At 38.0% G+C, this 20,175-nt stretch overlaps 1 pseudogene; it reads left to right on the top strand.

The window, feature by feature from the left end:
• Nucleotides 1-11,028: 11,028 nt before the first annotated feature.
• On the top strand, nucleotides 11,029-12,337 carry LOC123805080 (annotated as a pseudogene).
• The last annotated feature ends 7,838 nt before the right edge of the window (nucleotides 12,338-20,175 follow it).

Genomic DNA, 20,175 nt, shown 5'->3' with positions numbered 1-20,175 from the left:
ACATCAGCCAGGGGTAATATATAATTTTTATACAATTGAAACAACTGTAATGAACAATTGAAACAATGAACAATTTGAATTTTAAAAGGACATTTGCAATAGCATTAACATATTAAATAATTAGAGATAAATCAGAAAAAGATGTGTAAAATCTGTATACTAAAAACTATAAAGCATTACTAAAGAAAATCTAAATGGAGATTCATATTGTCTTTTATTCATGTGCCAGACACTCAATATTGTTAAGATAACAATTTTTCCCAAATTGATTTATAGATTCAATGTAATCTTTTCAAATTTCCAGCACAATTGAAGAAATTGACAAGCTGATTCTGAAATTTGTATGGAAATACAAATAACCTAGAATTGCCAAAGCAACTTTGAAAAAAACACATTTGGAAGGTTAACACTACCTTATCTTAAGGCAAATTATAGAGCTCCAGTATAATTAAGACAGTGTGGTATTGATATCAGATGTGTATCAATGGAACAAAATAGAGAGTTCAGAAATATAACCACACAAATATAGACAACTGATTTTTTATAAGGTACAAAGACAATTCACTGGAAAACAATAACTTTTTAAATAAATGGTGCTAGAACCATCATATATTCATCTGCAAAAAAACCCCTTGAATTCTTACCTTGCACCATACATAAAATTAACTCAAAATAGATCATAGAATTAAATATAAAAACTAAAACTGTAAAACTTCTTAAAGAAAATATAAGAGAAAAATCTTCATGACCTTCAGATAGGCAATGATTTTTTAAGATATGACACCAAAAGCATAATCCATTTAAAAAATTGATAAATTAGTCTTTGTGAAAATTAAAAATTTTGTTCTTTGAAAAACACTCTCAAGCCCTGGCTGGTGTAGCTCAGTGGATTGAGTGCAGGCTGCGAACCAAAGCATCGCAGGTTTGATTCCCAGTCAGGGCTTAACCCACATGCCTGGGTTGCAGGCCATGGCCCCCAGCAACCACACATTCATGTTTTTCTCCCTCTCTCTTTCTCCCTCCCTTCCCTCTCTAAAAATAAATAAATAAAATCTTAAAAAAAACTTAAAAAAAGAAAAGAAAAACACTCTTAAGACAATGAGAAGACAATTCACAGACTGGGAGAAAATATGTGTACAACATATATCTGATAAAAGACTTGTATCCAGACTATACAAAATAGTGTAAAAACTCAGTAAGAAGAAAATAAATAACCCAATCAATAGAAAATGGGCAAAATATTTGCACAGGCACTTCTTCAAAGAAAACATACAGATAGCACATAACTACATAAAAGAGGCTCAATATCACTGGTCATTAGGTAAATGCAAATTAAAACCTCAATGAAATAACACTATAGAATAATTAGGATGACAAAAATTAAAAAGAATGGCCATACCAAACATTGCTAAGGATTCCAATAAACTGGAACTTTCTTTCAGAATTGGTAGTAATGCCAATAGCACCACTTTGTAGAACAGTTCGGTAATTTTTAAAAAATTTGCCCTGACTGGTGTAGTTCAGTGGGTTGGCCATCATCCTGAAAAGCAAAAGGTTTCAGGTTCAACTCCTGGTCAAGGCACATGCCTGGGTTGTGGGCCAGGTCTCCAGTTGGGTGCATGTGAGAAACAACCGACCCATGTTTCTCTTGTATGCCAATGTTTCTCTCCCTCTCTTTCTCCCTCCCTTATCCCCTCTGTAAAAATAAATTAATTAAATCTTTAAAAAAATAAAAAATAAAAATAAAAATTTAACCATACACTTATGAAACGATTCAACCATTTGTTCCTAGATATTTCTCCAAGAGAAAGAAAGCATGTATGCACAAAAAGGCTTATACATGAATGTTCATAGAAGCTTTATTTGTAGTAGCTAAAAACGGGAAACAAACCCAAATGTTCATCAACAGGTGAATAGATAAATAATTTGTTGTATATCCATACAGTGAAATACTAAGAAAAAAAAGAGAAGAAACTATTGATATATGTAACAACATGGGTGAACTTCAAAATAATTATGCTCAGTGAAAGAAGCCAGGAAAAAAGATGTATGGTCCAATGTATGATTGAAAATATACACACTAGGCTAAAGTGACAGAAAGCAGATCAGTGATTACCTGGAGGTAGAGGGGAAGGAGGGATTACCAGGGGCACTTGATGGTTTCATTGGTATATACATATCTCAAAATTTAAATTGCATGCTTTAAATATGTGCAGTTTATTATATGTCAATTATATCCCAATAAAACTGTTAAAAAGAACTGACTCACATAAATATACCCAACTGATTTTTTATAAAGTTGAGAGAGCAATTCAATGGAGTGTGAGAAATAGCTAGGGCTTGACAGATTCAGCCAGTAAAGACACAATGAGCCTGTTTTTGATTCAGACAGTTTATTACTCACATGGAGAGGGAAAAGAAGAGTAGCCAAAGGTACCAGCAACCTGTGCTCCTTTGTCCAGCATACTAAAAAGGATGACTCCAAAACAGAAAGTGTCTCCCATCTTCTTATGTTCTGAGTGGATCACAAGGAGTTCTACAAAGACTCAGATAAATTACAGGTCAAGTCTTTGCCTATGTGTCTTATCACCACATTGCCATAACAGAGCTGTTCCTCTACATATAAAAGCCTCAGATCTTAAGACTTGAACAGGTTTCCCTGGGCAAATTTATTCTGCACATGTCCCTGTACTTCACTGCTAGAGAGAAAGCATACCCTGTGTGGTTTCAGATGGGGAAGTCCATGCCTACTTCTCTAAACTCTGCCCAATGCATACATTTTTCCTATTGCTTTCAGCCTATATCCTTCCTTTGTTGTAATAAACCTTAGCTGTGAGTAAAGCCTGCTATTGAGTCTTGTGAGTTCATCCAGTGAACCATGGAGCCTGGGTGGTCGTGAGACCACAGAAACATGGGTTGGCTTGTTTTTTTTTTTTTTCAATAAGTGGTGCTGGGAAAATTGGATATCCATAAGCAAAAAATAATAATAAACTTAGATCTAAACCTCAGGCCTTACATAATAATGATCTCAAATTGGATCATAGATTTAAATGTAAAATTATAAAACTTTCAGAAGAAAACAGGAGAAAATATTCACGACCTAGACTTAGGTGAAGAACTCTTAGACATGACACCAAAAGCACAATACATAAAAGAAAACAATCAATAAATTGAACTTCATCAAAATGAAAAACTTATGCTTTGTGAAAAACCCTGTTAAGAGGATAAAAAGACAAACCACAGACTGGGAGAATGGTTTTGCAAATTATATATATATAGCAAAGGATTTATATCCAGAGTACATAAAGAACTCCCAAAACTCAACTATAAGAAACCAACCACCCAATTTTCCCCCAGAAATAAACCCACACCTAAATGAACAATTAGTATTTGAGAGGAGGCAAGAATAAACAATGGTGTAAAGACAGTCTATTCAATAAATGATGTTGAGCAAATTGGACAGATACATGCAAAAAAATGAAACTAGATCACCCTCTTACACCATACACAAGACTAAACTCAACATGGATTAAAGACTAAAATGTAAGCCTCAAAACCATAACACTCTTGGAGGTAAACATAGGCAGTAAAAATATCTGACATTTCTTGTAGCAATATTTTTTCTGATATACCTCCTCACAGAAGGGAAAAAAAGAAAAAAGAAACAAATGGAACTACATCAAACTAAAAAGTTTTTGCACAGCAAAGGAAACCACCAACAAAATGAAAAGACCACCTCCTGAATGGGAGAACATATTTGCCAATGATACATCTGATAAAGGTTTAGTATCCAAACTTCATTTTAAAAACTCATACAACTCAACACCTAAAACACAAACAATACAATTTTAAAAGTGGGCAGAGGACCTAAATAAACATCTTTCCAAAGAGGACATACAGATGGCTAATAGACATATGAAAAGATGCTCAACATCACTAATCATCAGAGAGATGCAAATTAAAACCACAATGAGATATCACCTCATACCTGTTAGAATAGCCATCATTAATATATCAAGAAATAAAAAGTTTTGGTGATGATGTGGAGAAAAGAGAATCTTTGTACAAAAAAATAAACAAAATTTAAATAGACTCATAGACACAGAGAGCAGACTGATGGTTGCCAGATGGGTAGGGGGGATGGGTGAAGAGGTGAGGGGATTGAAAAGTAGAAATTGGTAGTTACAGAATAGTCATGGGGATGTAAAGTACAGTATAGGGAATATAGTTAATAATATTGTAATAACTATGGATGGTGCCAGGTGGGTACTGGAAATATCCAGGGAACACTCTGTACAGTATATGATTATATAACCACTATGCTGTACACCTGAATCTAATACAAAATAATATTAAATGTAAACTATAATTGAAAAAAAATTACAAAAAAACCCAACCATCTAGTTTTTAAATAAGCTAAGACTTGAACAGCTATTTTACTGAAGATGATATCCAGATGGTAAATAAATACATTAAAACTTGTTCAACATCACTAACCATTAGGCAAATGCAAATTAGAATCATAATGAGATGCTACTCTATACCTATTTGAAAGGTTAAAATAAAAAACATTGGGAAAAAAAGCAACATTGATAACACCAAATGCTGATGAGGATGCCAGTAAACTAGATCTGTCATTCATTGTTGGCCAGAATGTAAAATGGTACAGCCATTCTGGAAGCCATTCTGGCAATTAAACATAGAGTTATCATATGACCCAGCAATCACACTCCTGGTAAAAAATCTGTAGTCAAGTTAATTGTATCATGCCAATTAATGTTCTGGTTTTGACAATGCACTATAGTTATTGAAGATGTCACCAAAGGGGGAAGCTGAATGGTGGGTACGTAGAACCTCTCTGTAGCATTTTTTGCAACTTCTATGCATATATAATTATTTCAAAATAAAATGTTACAAATTGATATTCAATTCAAATATTGGAAAACTTTTAAGTGTTTGGAACATCTTGAGTATGTAAATCCACATTGGTAGCTGTAAATTTTTAAGAGATCTAAATACAGATCAAGTATTTAGGGTGAAAATTATCATTCAAATTGAAATATTCTGTAAGTTTGAAATATACAACTGATTTCATAGACTTCTATAAAATTATCTCATTGATAATTTTTATAGTATATTTTGAAGTGAAGCAGATCAGATGTATTGGGTTAAACACATATCTTATTAAATTAATTTCATCTTTTCACTTTTTAAATGTGGTTACTTGAAAATAAAAAATTAGTATGGTACTCACATTATGGTTCTATTGGACAGTGCTGCTCTAAGGTATCACAAAGGTAAAAACTTGGGAAAGTAGCTATCACTGCCAGGCTGGGGGGAAAAGAGAAGAGAAGATGTTGTAATCCAAAACCTGGTGGGGAGGGGCTCCACAGAGCTAAAACTCAGACTTCTGAAAAGGGGGCACTTATCAGCTAGTGCTGGGATGTATGAGCTTGGAGGAGGGTCCGTGTGTTGCTGGGATCCAGACTTCTGAGAAGAGGGTACAGACCATTGGTGTTGTCTCTGAGTGAAGCATGAGGGAGCTGGTTCTTCCAAGTGAGAAGAAAACTGCAAACTGGATTCAGCTAGTGCTATAGGAAGGCATTAGTGTTTCCAGTGTGAAGAAGCAAGGTTGGGGTAATACAGGAACCACAAGCATACAGGAAATCTGCAGTAAGAAAGCACGTAGGAGCAAGTCTTCCTCCTCCAGCTTTGCAGTCTCCCTCTACTGCTCCCTGTTGGCAGAACCTACCATAGAGCTAATACACAAAGCAGAAAAGTGGTTTGTAGTATGTTAATAACAGCCTCACAAAGCAGAGTATATAAGGGGGTGAGGGTGGTAGGGTTGGAGCTGAGAATTTAATGACTAGCATAATACAACTATGACAAAGACACTTAGCCTCTAACCATCTATACTATCCTTTCATCATGCTAAGTTGTGGCTGAGAAGTGTCTCTGCAGACAAGAACTATCATTTCTCAGTTCCCTTTGCATGTAGGCAAGGACTTATGACAAGTTCTCACCAATGGAATGTTGGTGGCAGGGGTGTCTATGTCATTCAGGCCAATCTAAGAAGCTCACGTACCATCTCCACTCTTTCTCTTTCTCATTGGTTGGCTGGTTGTCAGCATCCAGGATGACACTGGATGCCATATGTTAAAAATGACAGAGCTAGTGTTACCTTAATGGATATATGATTCTGTAGACACTATGTCCTGACCCCTAAGTGGAAGGGGGCATAATATCCATAGTTATCATAATATCTCCAAGGATACTGTTAAATCCACCATCAGGGAGCTCAGAAATGGTTATCAAAACTCTACTCCCACATATATGCCCCATTTTACATAAGGAGATATAATCTTTTTTAAAAATATATATTTTATTGATTGTGTTATTAGTTGTCCCATTTTTTTCTCCTCTTTATTCCCATCCACCCTGCACCCCCTTCCCACCAGCATTCCCCCCACTTAGTTCATGTCCATGGATCATACATATAAGTTCTCACCCCTTCCCCTCCCTGCTGATAACCTTCCATGTGACCATCATTTCTGTGATTCTGTTACTGTTCTAGTTGTTTGCTTAGTTGTTGTTTTTTTTCTAGGTTCAGTTGTTGATAGTTGTGAGTTGGTTGTCATTTTACTCTTCATAGTTTTGATTATCTTCTTTTTCTTAGATAAGTCCCTTTAACATTTCATATAATAAGGGCTTGGTGATGATGCACTCCTTTAACTTGACCTTATCTGAGAAGCACTTTATCTGCCCTTCCATTCTAAATGAAAGCTTTGCTGGATAGAGTAATCTTGGATACAGGTCCTTGCTTTTCATGACTTGGAATACTTCTTTCCAGCCACTTCTTGCCTGCAAGATTTCTTTTGAGAAATCAGCTGATAGTCTTATGGGAACTCCTTTGGAGATAACTGTCTCCCTTTCTCTTGCTGCTTTTAAGATTCTCTGCTTCTCTTTAATCTTGGGTAATGTAATTATGATGTGCCTTGGTGTGTTCCTCCTTGGGTCCAACTTCTTTGGGTCTCTCTGAGCTTCCTGGACTACTGGAAGTCTATTTCCTTTGCCAGGGGAAGTTCTTATTCATTATTTTTCAAATAAGTTTTCTATTTCTTACTTTTCCTCTTCTCCTTCTGGCACCCCTATGATGCGGATTTTGGAATGTTTAAATTTGTCTCAGAGGTTCCTAAGTCTCTCCTCATTTTTTTTGAATTTTTGTTTCTTCATTCTGTTCTGGTTGAATGTTTACTTCTTCCTTCTGCTCCAAATCATTGATATGAGTCCTCATTAGAAGAAATATTCTTCTTACCAGAAATATTCTTACCAGTCCTGATTAACAAGAAATATTCTTGTTAACCTTTTGAACTTATAGACTATTTAACTGAGAAAAGTGGATACTATTAAGAGTTTTGGAGAATTCATTCATTCTAAAGTGGCGAGTACCTAAGTACTCACACATAATGCTTTTCATATAATAGTGTTATAATAGCACACTATTAAAGTTATTAAGAGAATTTATCCATGTGATTTTATGTAAAATACACTTTCACTGGGGTGGGAGGGATGAGGATGAATTGTAGTATCTCTCTCTTCACCAGAACAAAAGTGTTTTGTTTTTCAAATGATTAATATGCCAAGTTATTAACAAGAGATCATCTTCAGACTCTGATTAAAGTCATATATTAATAAACAAATTTGAACTTCCACCAACTCCTTCATTCAGCAAAGAGGATTTTTTCTGGGTTAGGCAAAAGAACAGTTTCTTTAAAATCCTCCCTTTGTTGTAAGAGGAAGGCTATAACCTCCACAACAAAGTCGTAAGATTTATTTTAAAATTTTTTAGATTGTTTTGAAGTTTAACATTTTTTACCATCTAATTTTAACACATGAAGAAACTGGCCAAATATGTTTTTAGAAAGGCAACCAGTAACCTCTCATGAAGATGTTGAATGTTGGCTAAAGATGCCAAAGAAAATGGAAGGAAGACCTGGACTATTATCTTAGTGGAACAGCAGGAAGGTCTTCAGGAACTTCACAAGTCTACTTTCTAAGGGGAGATATGTTTTGAAAGATGAGAAAACATATCTTACAGAGCAATTTGGATGGTTCTTTATCTTTCTCTTCTTCTTGGTCAAGTTTCTCTGGTAGCTGAGATGGGTGGGTGGTGACTGACAAAGAGACCAGGAAGAGTGTTGAAGTGACTTTGATGACCAAGTACAAGCATTGGAGGGCTACGACACAGTCACTAGGCTTTCCCTCCCCAACCCAATGACATGCCCTCTTATACAAACATGAATTCCCTTTTTCCTCACCGATCCCACTAGAGTGCAGATCTTCACCATGCTCACTTTCTTTTCAGTTGTTTACTCTCTCCTGAGGCACTACTACAGGAATATTTACTATTTTAAAGGGACATTACCTCCCTTTTCAGTATTATCAACTCCAAGTTCCCTCTTCCAAGTTAGGCTCAAAAGGAATGACATCTAGTTCATGTATACTAGAATTAAAATGTATAAGGTTGTGTAAAAGTACATACAATAAATTTTTTCTTATTATAATTTTGTATTATTAGAGGTGAAAAGGATTACAGGCAGTACCTTCTGGTAGTTTAAAGGGCTATCAACTCAATCAGAGATTAATTTAGCTGCCAACCTCCAAAATATTGCCCTCAATATAACTTCTATTATCCCTGAAATTTTCATCAATAATACAGGCAATTTTAAATGGCCTTCTAGGACATACAAATTGGTTTCCAGGTTCTTGAAGCAAAGCAGTGAAGTGGTTTACATTTAGCTTTGGCAGAATCCCTGCTCAATAAATGAGGAGTGATTTAAGTTCTTTGAGGTTTGGTTTCTTCATTTGTTAAAAAAAATCCTCTCTTCTCTGTACCCAGCATCCATTTCTTGGAGTCCTTGAACAAGCTGATATTTATTATCCAATAAGATGCAAACTGACAAGGCCAAAGATGGTCTGTCTTTCAGTGGTATCTATATTTTATTAATAGTATCTCAGAAACTTACTCATATATCTGATGGATATTTGTAAGCTTTCTCCTAATCCTTCTACTAGTTCTGTGTGGTACTTTGATCATACAATATATGTATCTCTATTTAGCTTGACAAGAAATGGCCTAAAAGAGATTTATATGACCTACCCACCATCATGGGACAAATAAGTGGTAGAATCAGGATCAGAAACCATATCTCCTCACTTCTGGTCCAGTACACTTTCTTAGAGGCAAACTTTCCCAACTTCTCCTCCTGGACCCTCCATGGTTTGTTTCTGACAACCCATCTGTACAGAAAAAGAGAGGTGAATACCAGGCTTTACCTTGAGCATAAAACCACAAGCCTCACCTCTAGTTTATTGTGTGCGCTGTGTGTCTTGGCTCATATCCAAACCTTCTTCTTTAACTCCGAAAGCCCTTGCCATCTAAAGTCTACCAATCCTTTATGGTTTGACTGGAGACCTTCTCCAGGCAGCCTTTCCTAACCAAAGCCACACTACAGTCATTATTCCCTTACATTAAATTCCCTTAGCATCTGAGAATCCAGAACCATCATGTAACTGGACTTTTTAAAATGTATGTAGTGGTGGTGGGGTTCTGTCTACCAGATTTTAGAGGGAAAAGAGAAAAATGACAATATAAAAATTATTAGAGGTTTAATCAAACTGTCAGATTTTAGATCTGGACCAGGATCCATTCAAATTCATTTCAATTTCTTCTACTTTTCCTCTCCTCTTAAAATTCTGAAAAGTGATTACTGATGATAATCAAGTAGGCCTACGGGCTCTGCAAGGTTCTCATGGAAAAGAGAATCAGTGGTCACTAGACTGTCCTCTTTCATAAAGGAAAGTGGGTTCAGATATTTCTCCTTAGCCCCAAGTTAACCAAGAAATTCTGCTCTAGGAGCCTTCATTTCCCTAGTATCCAAAGGGGTTGTATTATTCCCTGGGTGCAATATCTATGTCTACTTCCACTTTTCAAGTAGCATGTTCTGCTGCTCTTGAGTACAAGAAGAAGGGCACTTAATGGATACCTGGGACATTTTCGATCACAACAACACTATCCAAAGGTGACCTGGGCATGTCTGATAACTGTATTATACGATCCATTTGACAATGAAATTATAACAAAGGAGATCAAAGCTCTGAGATACTGGGGAAGAAATTTGCATTGGAATTTCAGAACTAAAAAGGTCAGTGACTGAATCAGAATGCGTAGTCCTGGAGAGCTCTGAAGCCCTTGTTCTAGGAAAAGGAAATGGGGTTCTCTTTCATTTTAAGGGATGCTCAAGTAACTTATGGGTAACAAGACTCACTTCAAAGTGATAAGCTAACCCAGTTGAACTTAAAACTGATGGTTGCAAGCACCAGAATGATATGCGTATTAGTTATATGACTGGAGATCTACAGGGATATCTACCCTTTGAAGGTAAAACTCTTATGGGTGCCCCAGCAGAGTGAGGTAGCACATCCTGATTAACTACAGTGAATCATTTCTAAAGTCATATATACTGAGAGATACGTCTGATACCTATGTCAGTCTAAAGATTTCCATAATAGTTCAGTTCAACAAGTGGTTCTCAAATATCTATTTTCCAGGTGCTATGCTAGTTTCTACAGATGCATAGATAATAATAATTACTTATAATAGCCAAGCATTACCAAGAGGGTATGTGTGTGTGTGTGTGTGTGTGTGTGTGTGTTTTGGTTTGTTTTTTTTTTTTTTACTATTTGAGACTCTGTGCTAGGATCTTTAAATATATCATTTCATTTCATTCTTTCTATTACCCTGAGATATTCTTAGCCCCACTTTAGACATAATGAAAAGGATGAATAGAAAGGTTAAACAATCTGCCTAAGCTTATATAGCTAGTACATAGCAGAGGTGGGGCTTGACCCAGGTATGCCTCATTCCAAACTTCATGACCTCAATGCTATACTACAGAGACCATTAAGCTTAAAGACTCTCATGGTGAAGTTGCAGACACATACAGAGAGAGATACTTTCAAACTATCATGCTAAATGCTAAGATAGAGGTATGCCTAGGATGCTGTGGGAATGCAGAGAAAAGGCCCTTGAGAAAAGTAGCATATTGATTTCTCAGAGCACAGACTCTGGAGCCTGGGTTTGAACTCTGGCTTTGCCACTTACCAATTATGTAAACTTGGATAAATTAAACCTTTATTGCCTCAGTCTCCTCATCTGAAATGAGAGATAATAATAGAGCCTAATTCATAGAGTTGTTGTGAGGATTTAAAAGTGCTTAGAATATTTCCTGGTACATAATAAGCACTATACATGTGTTAAATAAAGTATGTAAGCTTAATTCTGAATGAGGCTATAATCAAACCTCGGTTCTCAAATATTCTTTCATCTCAAACAAATGTGTGGTTTTCCACCACATTGTTCATGAAAACCTGTCTCAGTTGATGAAAAAAACTTTGGTTCTTAAAGGACAACCCTTTCGTGCTGACAAGTCTTTCAGGTGACAAACAAAGGAGATTAGGCTTTTGAATAGTCATTTCTCAAACAGCCCTCCTGAAAGAATTAAGTTAAAGAACCTATGTTCCACTGTGTCAGTGGGGCCAGCAGTCAGGGCTCCAGTCTGGGGTGGTGGACAGACTGGAGTTCCCCACCATCTTTGTTCCTGCATCCAGTGGGCAGGCTGGGAAGGAGGTCCTGAGGGGTGCAAGGGACTACAGAATGGCTTGGAGTCTGAGGAACTGGAACCCCAGTCATCCTGAGCCCAAAGAAGAGCCACCCAAGCCTTGCACTACCTGGCTCTGGGCCCTAGGTCTTCCTCAGGAGCCCTTGGCAGCCAGGAAGAGAAGGAGGAGTTGGACTGGTTTAAGAGTGAACTGGGGGATGGTGCCATTGCAGATCTGAGCACTAGGAACTAGAAGTGATCAAAGTTCAAGTCAGGAAGATAGAGCAAGAAGCTGAGAAGCTAAAGGAGCTAGAGAATGAGGTGGAGAAGTATGAATATGAGACCAGCTCCATGCAGTGCTAGCCCAGTGATCATTATCTATTGAGGAGAAGATGGAGGCTGATGCCTGCTCCATCTATGTTGGCAATGTGGACTATGGTGCAACAACAGAGGAGCTGGAAGCACACTTTCATGGCTGTGGTTCAGTTAACCGTGTTACCATACTCTGTGACAAATTCAGTGGCCATCCCAAAAAGTTTGCATATATAGTTCTCAGCCAGTCAGTGAGGACTTCCCTGGCCTTAGATGAGTCCCTGTTTAGAGGGAGACAAATCAAGTTGATCCCAAAACGAGTCAAGAGACCAGGCATCAGACAACAGACAGGGGATTTCCCATGAGCCCTGTATCATGCCTAGACTACCAACTATAATAATCCTTGCTCTAGAGTCCACATTAGTTTTAACTGCAGGCACTGGGGTTGCATCTACAGGAGCTAGTCTAGAGAGACTTCATCAACTTCATGGTATCCCTGTTACTGAAAAAAAAAAAAGTGTGTATAAGAGTGCAGAGAGGAAAAAAAAAGATGGAGGGAATTTTTTTTCAAAAACAGAAGGTGAACTTGATGGAAAAATATATTTTAAAAATAAGATATACTATGGAAGTGGGGAGAATCCCATAACTAACTGCTGGAGAATGACCTGCTTTTCAGAGTAAGGGAAGGTCCAGGGGCTGCTCATTCACTCTGGGCACATGGATACATCTCAAGTATGCAACCTACTCCCCATTTCCTTGTCCAACTTCACCCCCTTGGGGCTGCTCAAGGGTAGGTGGGCATGGATGGTAGGAAGGTTTTTTTTTTAAACCCAAGGACATCACAATGTCCTGTTTATCTTCCCTCTAACTTCTCCCTAACTTTCTCAGTCCCCTCTTGCCTGTTCCTGTCCTATTTTCTAGCTCCCTGCCCCTCCAGATTGCCTGGTGATCTATTTCGTTTCCTTCTGCATTTCTTTTGTTTTTTCTTTGAGTGTCTTTCTTTGCAGGTTTCTGTAGAAAGATCTCTGTTCCACTCCCAGTTACAGTATAAATTCCCCTCCCCTCTGAGGAGATGCATTACCTCTTTTTAGGGGATTTTGAAGGTGATCTTTGGTTTTTAATTTTGGGTTTTATTCCTTTGCCTTTTCTCCCTTTGATTTGGAGGGAATGGGACGATGAGGACACAGGGAGGTAGGAGGTAGATTTTGTTTATTTTTTTTAGCTATTTCCAGGGGGTGGGAGTTTTTCTTTAAATATGTGTCATTAATAAACTTGTTTTTGAAAATAAAATATACATAAGGGATATTAGAAATAAACTTTCATTGGTGAAATAAATGGTGCTCTAGATTATGGATCAGCACTTTTATCTGCCTTTGCATTAATGGGGCTTAAGAAACTGGAGATCCCAGAATGGCATTCTGGGTCTAGAAGTACAGTGAGTCTTGTATCTTGACACTTAATGGATGATTCTGTTGCCTGATCTGACCATAAGTTTGGCTAAAATACTACTACTGGAGAACTGCTAAATGTGTTTCAAGTGAAACTTCCTGCATGGGGCTTAATCAATCTTATGAGGACAGGTTACAGGACTATGTAAAACTGCTAGTAAGTGTATGCTTGGCAGAATTGGGCTGAAGTCCTGTTTTCATTGGAACATACCACCTGGTAGGGAGATTATAGGGTATGAAAACTACAACCTGCAGTTATCTCTAGTCATTGGGAGCTATTGATAGTCATTGAAAAAATACCTGATGATGTAAGAGGCTAAAGTGGCTTAGCTCAGTTTACAATAGGCTTAAAGGAGGGCAAATATGGAGGCAGGGAGACAAGACCGGAGGCTGCTGCTGCAAGTGGTCAGATCAATACATGATGAAGACCTTAACTAGGGCAGTGACAGTGAGAAAGAAAAAAAGAGAATGGAGTCAAGAAGTATTTAAGTGGTAAAATCAACAATTCTTGGTGACCAAGTGGATGCTAAGGTCCCAAAGCAGTTTGTTATAACTACCAGGTTTCTTGTTTGAGTGACTGAGTAGACATTGGTGATACTCACTGACATAGGGAACAGTATAATAACCAGAGGAAGAGAAGGTGTGGGGTGCGGGACAAGGGCAAGTATATTTGGATATGCTGAGCTTAACATCTACATGGAGATGTCCAGTAGGCATTTGGATAATACAAGCCTGTAGCTCAAGGGGAAGTCAGGACTGGAAACATAAATAGGAAATCATCAGTACACAGGGGCTAGAGAATACTTTAAGAGAGGATGAATCCTTAGCTACCATAACATAAAGTCAGTAGATGATGTTTAAAATGTGTTTGTCAAAACATATTAGAACAGCATGGTAGTTTCTCAAAAAAGCAACATTGAATTACCATATAATCCAGAAATTCCATTTCTAGTAATATACCTAAAAGAAGTGAATTCAGGGTTCATAGCAGCATGTTAATAATAACCAAAAGGTGGAAAAACTTCAAATGTCTATCAATGAATGATTGATAAATAAAATATAGTGTGTATATATGTTCTATTATATATCCATGTAATATTACTCAGCCTTAAAAAGGAATCAAATTCTCATATATGTTATAATATATACAACACTTAAAGACATTGTGCTAAGTGAAATAAGGCAGACATCAAAGAAAAAATATTGTATTATTCCATTTATATTACTTACCTACAATAGTCAAATTCATAGCAACTAGAACAGTCCCCAGGGCTGGAGGGGAAGGGAATGGAAAGTTATTGATTAATAATAGGTATAGAATTTCAGTTTGAGATAATGAAAAAATTCAGGAAATATATAGTGGTGACATAATTGTATAGTGGTGATATGTGAATGTGCTTAATGTCACTGAACAGTACACTTAAAAATGGTTAAAATGGTAAATTTGTGCTATGTATATTGCCACAATAATAAAATGAATAGCAGGATTATCATATTATTTTAAATGACTGAGGTAAACACTATAAGGAACACTTCAAAGAGTGATTACTTCCAGGAAGCAGGAAAGGAGTGGGCACAGAGACTTCTGCTTATCATTAAAACCTTTGGTAGTCTTTTTAAAAAGCTGTATAAATACATAACACTGATAGAAATAAAAACATGTTAAACTAAAAAAAAGTGGATGAGATCACTCAGGTAGAGTTTGAGGAGTAGGTAGAAGAAGTACCTCAGCGTAAAGTTTACCTTTAAAGAAACAGTAATCTGTCCTGACCGATGTGCCTCAATTGATTAGGCATCATTCCACAAAGTGAAAGGTCACTAGTTCGATTCCTGGTCAGGGCACATGCCTGGGTTATGAGTTCGTTCCCTGGTATGAGAGGAAACCAATCGATGTTTCTCTCCTCTCTCCCTCCCCCTTTCTCTAGAAATTAAATAAATAAAACCTTTTTTTTAAAGAAACACTGATCTATTAAAAAGAGAAGGTTACTACAAGGATAGAGGGGAACCATGCAGAAATTTACTGCAGTAAGCACAGCAGCACCTCACAGGAACTAAAAAGTTGTCTAGGTGTCCTCTCCTGTGCTCTCTAATCACTCCCCTCTCTCCCTCTTATTCCTGTCACAACTCTTCTCCTCTCTGACTCCTGCTATTCCACATCTGTCTCTGGCTCAAGGTCTCTTCCTTCTTTCTTTGGAAGAGTTGGTTTTGTTTCTCCCACTTCCTTCTCTGTTTAGCACTGTCTTCTAGTCACTCATCCACTGTCATGCTTGGCCAAAACTGTAGCTTCAGTCTCTGAGTCTATGTGACCTCTCAGCCTGATCCCCTACAGTCAACTTTCTTTGTGTTACTACATCCCTGGGAGAGAGAATGTACTCCCTGAGGTCTGGCATCTACCTCCATTTACATATCCATTCTTAGTCTTCCTATTGGCTGTGTCCTGGGGCTTTACCTTTCCTCCCTGGGAGATTACAGGTTGGAAAGTATTGCAATGAAGGTGATATAAGCTGGACATTAACTTAAAATATCGCTACTCTCAAACAAACTCCTTGAGGAATAGAAGAGTAGAAGAATCAGAAGAAGAAAAGCCAGAGAAGAAAGAGTCCCGAACAGGAGTGATTGAACAGTGTTAAATGTTGCCAGCAAGATTACTGAAAATAAAGATGAAAGAGTGTCCATTGAGCTTGGCACTGGGGTGAAGTTAAATGGAAGGAAGTAGAACATCAAGTATAGACCATTATTTCAAAAAGTTTGGCTAACAAGGGAATAGCTGAGGGGAACCCTGGGTAAAAAAGATTTTTGTTTTTATTAAAACAAAACAGATTTGGTTGTGGTTACAAATGTGGCAGAGTATAAGGGAAAAGCAAAGTATTGTTAGGAGATGGGGAGGTGAAAAGATTGGTATTGAACTGGAGAAGGAACACATTATCCTCTGAGATAGGCAGAAAATCTTAAGAACTACAATTGCAGTCTTTCAATTCAGAGTTAGTCTTGTATTTGCCATACAGACCAACCCTAATCATAGAGTTACTCTTAATAAAAGAAAAGAGGACCAAGGACAGAACCTAGGAGAATGCCAACATTCACAATGCAAGTGAGTGTTGGCTCCAGATCTGATCATTGTTTACTTTGGACCTAGCTTTTCCTACCATTGTATGACTCTGGATCTATAACCCTTAATACCTAATTGGCTACATGCCCCAGGAATGCCAACTAATAACATTTACAAATCTAATTAGAATGGAAAGTATGTAACAATAAAGTAATGTATCTTATTCTGAAAAGAGGACAGGAATGAGACTCACGTGACCTGCCATCTTCCTCTCTGGGTCTCTCTCTCATACGTGAAACTGAAGGGGCTGGCCTCAGTTGTTTCTATCTCTCCTTCGATTTGAACACTCTCTGATTCTTTGACTTCCAGTTTATCTATGCTTTTTATGTAGCTTTATCAGTGCTCTCCTACATTAATAAAACTGGGTGTAAACTGATGATATTCTTTTTAAGCTCAAGACAAAAGAAAAATAATCCAAGGAACCAGGACAATTACAAATGTGGTTCACCTCTTGCTATTAATGTCAGCACTCAGCTGCACAACAGTAAGACTGTTTTCCCTTGAGATCAAATCAGTGGTTCAAAAGTAGAAAACTCAAACCACCTTTTTTCCTAGTCAAATCAAGATTTATTCCCCAACCCTGCCAACTTTTGATAAGAAATGAATATTTTCCTCTCTTCAGAACATCCCTCCCAGTTGTCATAAGCATTAAGAATATTTTAATATATGACTTCTGGCCAAGATGGAGGGGTAGGTAGATACATTTTACCTCTTTGCACAACCAAAAGGACAACAACATATTTAAAAACGAAAAACAACCAGAACTGACAGAAAATTGAACTGTATGGAGGTCCAACAACCAAGGAGTTAAAGAAGAAACATTCATCCAGACTGGTAGGAGGGGTGGAGATGGGCAGCCAGGTGGAGAGGACTTGTGGCAAGGCAGCAGCTAGAGGACCAGACAGGCCAGGAGGTGGCAGGAAGACCAAGCAGTCCCAAGTTTGCATGTGAATAAACCTAGAGAAACAACTGGGGAGCAATACAGACCATGTAACTCAGGGTTCCAACACTGGGAAATAAAGCCTCAAAGCCTCTGACTGAAAAAACCTGTGGGGGTTGTGTTGGTGGGAGAAACTCCCAGCCTCACAGGAGAGACCTCTTCATTGGAGAGACCCACAAGGTCCTAGAACATACACAAACCCACCCACCTAGGAATAGGCGCCAGAAGGGCCCAATTTTCTTGTGGGAAGCAGGGGAAGACTGAAAGCTGGCCCAGAGCTGATCGACTAGCATTGTTCCCTCTCAGACTCCTCCCCCAAATTGCAGTGGCCTGGGTTGCCCCACTCTGGTGAATACCTAAGGCTCCATCCCTTGTAACATAACACCTGTGCTGAGACAAAAAAAAAAATGGTCCTAATGAAAGGACATATCAAACCTCTGAAAATAGAACTAAGCAATAAAGAGATAGCCAACCTATCAGTTGCACAGTTCAAAACACCGGTGATCAGGATGCTCACAGAAGTGGTTGAGTATGGTCACAAAATGGAAGAAAAAGTAAAAGCTATCCAAAGTGAAATGAAGATAAATGTACAGGGAACCAATAGTGAAGGGAAGTAAACCAGGATTGAAATCAATGATTTGGAGCAGAAGGAAGAAACATTCAAGCAGAACAGAATGAAGAAACAATAATTAAAAAAATTAAGAAGAGGCTTAGGAACCTTTGGGACAATTTTAAACATTCCAACATCTGAATTATGTGGGTACCAGAAGAAGAGGAACAGCAAGAAATTGAAAACTTATTTGAACAAATAATGAAGGAGAACTTCCCCAATCTGGCAAAGGATATAGACTTCCAGTAGTCCAGGAAGCTCACAGAGTCCCAAAGAAATTGGACCTAAGGAAGCACACACCAAGGCACCTCATAATTACATTACCCAAGATTAAAGAGAAGCAGAGAATCTTAAAAGCAGCAAGAGAAAGGGAGACAGTTATCTCCAAAGGAGTTCCAATAAGACTATCAGCTGACTTCTCAAAAGAAACCTTGTGCCCTGGCTGGCGGGGCTCAGTGGATTGAGCACGGGGTGCAAACCAAAGCATCACAGGTTCGATTCCCAGTCAGGGCATATGCCTGGGTTGCAGGCCATGGCCCCCAGCAACCGCACATTGATGTTTCTCTCCCTCTCTCTCTTTCTCCCTCCCTTCCCTCTCTAAAAATAAATAAATAAAATCTTAAAAAAAAAGAAATCTTGCAGGCAAGAAGGGGCTGGAAAGAAGTATTCAAAGTCATGAAAGGCAAGGACCTGTATCCCAGATCACTCTATCCAGCAAAGCTATCATTTAGAATGGAAGGGCAGACGAAGTGCTTCCCAGATAAGGTCAAGTTAAAGGAGTTCATCATCACCAGGCCCTTATTATATGAAATGTTAAAGGGACTTATCTAAGAAAAAGAAGATAATCAAAACTATGAAGAGTAAAATGACAACCAACTCACAACTATCAACAACTGAACTTAAAAAACCCCACAACAAATTAAGCAAACTAGAACAGTAACAGAATCACAGAAATGATGGTCACATGGAAGGTTATCATCAGGGGTGAGGGGAGAGAATAGGGGCAAAAGTACAGGGGAAAAGAATCATAAATGGTAGGTACAAAATAGACAGGGGGAGGTTAAGAATAGTGTAGGAAATGAAGAAGCCAAAGAACTTATATGTATGACCCATGGACATGAATTAAGGGTGGGGGAGCGGAATACTGGTGGGAGGGGTGGCGCAGGGTAGAGGGCAATAAATGGGGGGAAATGGGACAATTGTAATAGCATAATCAAGAAAACATTTTTTAAAAAAGACTATTTTAATATATGTAAAAGAAAAGGTGTCTAACTATCCTCAAATCGCTAACTATTCTTACCAAAACTTCAAAGCTTCACTAAGTGGAAATTATACTAGGGTCAGTGTACCCTGTCCACCTTCTTTCACACTGCCAGATACAGTCAATTTACCAGTGTGGACACCTAAGTTCCTCACTCCTATTCTGAAGTTTCAAAATATTTTATGCACAACTCATGGACATGGACAAAAATTTGGAACTGGTTTGGGGAGGGTAGAGGTTGAAGCTGGAAGGAGATGGGGAAAGGGAGAAAAAGAAGGAACTGTAACAGCATAAACAAAAATTAAAAAAATTAAAACATATACAAATATTTTAAGAGTGGGATTGTGAATCAAGATCAAGCTGTCCTTTCTCCAAAAAGATGGTGTAACAAATCCATGAGTAAACCATGTCCTTTCAGTTCTTTTCCAGATTATTCTGTATCATCTATACCCTTTCACCCTCTTGTGATCAAACACCTTTCATTTGTGCCCAGGTGGCCAGAGATAGTGGTAAAGCAGTAGCGAAGAAATCAACTTCTTCACTTATATCAGACCTGGGATTACTGTCCCAGGTGTGCACAGGTAAACAGGTTCTTGGTGATCATGAACAAAGAATTGAACAAATCACACAAACAGAGTTGAGCAAAGCAAGCAAGCTTGATTAAGGACAGTACACTCACCCTGGCTGGTGTGACTCAGTGGATTGAGCACTGGCCTGCAAGCCGAAAGGTCACTGGTTCAATTCCCAGTCAGGGCACATGCCTGGGTTGTGGGCCAGTTCCCCAGTTGGAAGTGTGCAAGAGGCAATCGATTGTTTCTCTTGCATATTGCTGTTG

The sequence above is a fragment of the Phyllostomus hastatus genome, unplaced genomic scaffold, assembly GCF_019186645.2.
Source record: "Phyllostomus hastatus isolate PE091 unplaced genomic scaffold, TTU_PhHast_1.1 phas_scaffold_28, whole genome shotgun sequence".
Classification (NCBI taxonomy): domain Eukaryota; kingdom Metazoa; phylum Chordata; class Mammalia; order Chiroptera; family Phyllostomidae; genus Phyllostomus; species Phyllostomus hastatus.
This window is presented reverse-complemented; position numbering and strand designations above follow the sequence as displayed.